The sequence below is a fragment of the Mauremys reevesii genome, linkage group 17 (assembly GCF_016161935.1).
Source record: "Mauremys reevesii isolate NIE-2019 linkage group 17, ASM1616193v1, whole genome shotgun sequence".
Classification (NCBI taxonomy): domain Eukaryota; kingdom Metazoa; phylum Chordata; order Testudines; family Geoemydidae; genus Mauremys; species Mauremys reevesii.
The window spans coordinates 17,286,642-17,288,124 of record NC_052639.1 but is presented as its reverse complement, the minus strand read 5'-3'; the positions used below and the strand labels follow the sequence as shown (position 1 = coordinate 17,288,124).

General features: G+C 44.3%; 1 non-coding gene across 1 annotated transcript; it reads right to left on the bottom strand.

Annotated features, from left to right (window-relative positions):
* Positions 1–485: 485 nt before the first annotated feature.
* TRNAQ-CUG lies at positions 486–558 on the bottom strand. Its single transcript has one exon. It is a non-coding gene; the product is annotated as a tRNA-Gln (tRNA).
* Between the last annotated feature and the right edge of the window lie 925 nt (positions 559–1,483).

Below are 1,483 nucleotides of genomic sequence, written 5' to 3'. Positions count from 1 at the left end.
GTGTGCAGTTTGTGTCTCTTTTGGTGCAGTTGATGTGTGTGCAGCATGTGTGGTGGACAGGGGCACTGTGTGCTCACATGGGAATTCACCATCCTTGGTGCAGCATTTGACTTGTTCTGGGAGTGAACATAGCACTTGTGGAGTTTCAGGCACAGGCTGCATGACCCCCTCCATTTATCTTTGGTGCAGATACAGCCCAGGCAGCACTAGTGCAACCTCCTCTCCTGCTGCCCTCCACCATCATCTGCACAGCCCACCTGTCAGGGCAGGAGGGGAATGTTGCTCCATGGATCCTGGTTCTCAGATGGGACTACCCTGGGATGGGGAGGTGTGGTTGCATCCATTAGGTCACCAGACTGAGCCTTCTAATATCCCTTGGTGATTGTTCCCAAGATCCAGGACTTTGTGCTCAAACATCTCCCAGCTTCCTTGTTTAATATAAAGGCCAACGTTTCCTTGCAATATACAGGAAGAAAGTAGATTTTCACCCCAGATGGGACTTGAACCCACAATCTCTGGCTTCAGAAGCCAATGCCTTATCCATTAGGCCACTGGGGCCCTGATGGACAGCTACTGAAGAGATGGAAATTCCTCTCATAAATGCACATTCCTCGCATTTGCTTCAACACCAAATAGCCCCTTTATGTGCCTTACAGAAATGTCTGCATCCTGGCAGCGAGGCAACTGGGCAGGTTGCTGACACAATTACAACACAGAATACAAAGTGTACAGTGCTGACTATATATAGTTTTATTACAAATATTTACACTGTAAAATATAAAGTACTATAGTGCAATCTCTTTATCATTAAAGTGCAACTTGCATATGTAGATTTTTTTTAGTTGCATAAGTGCACTCAAAAAGAAAACAATGTAAAACTTTAGAGTCCAGTCAGTCCTACTTTGGGTTCAGCCAATCGCTGAGACAAACAAGTTTGTTTACATTTACTGGAGATAATGCTGCCCGTGTCTTATATACGTCACCTAAAAGTGAGAACAGGCTCTCTCATGGCACTTTTGTAGCCAGCGTTGCAAGGTATTAACGTGCCAGATATGCTAACATCCATATGCCTTCATACTTCAACCACCATTCCAGAGGACATGCTTCCATGCTGATAATGCTCGTTAAAAAAATAACGTGTTAATTTGTGACTGAAGACCTTGATGAAGAACTGTATGTCTCCTGCTCCATGGTTCTATCCGCATTCTGCCATATATTTCATTTTATGGCAGTCTTGGGTGATGACCCAGCACATGTTGTTCACTTTAAGAACACTTTCACTGCAAATTTGACAAAACGCAAAGAAGGTATAACGTGAGATTTCTAGAGACAGCTACAGCGCCGAGCCAAAGTTTAAGAATCTGAAGAGCCTTCCAAAATCCAAGAGGGACGAGGTGTGAAACGTTGTCAGAAGTCCTCAAAGAGCAACACTCTGATGCAGACACTACAGAACCTGAACCACTAGACAGGAAAATCAATCTTC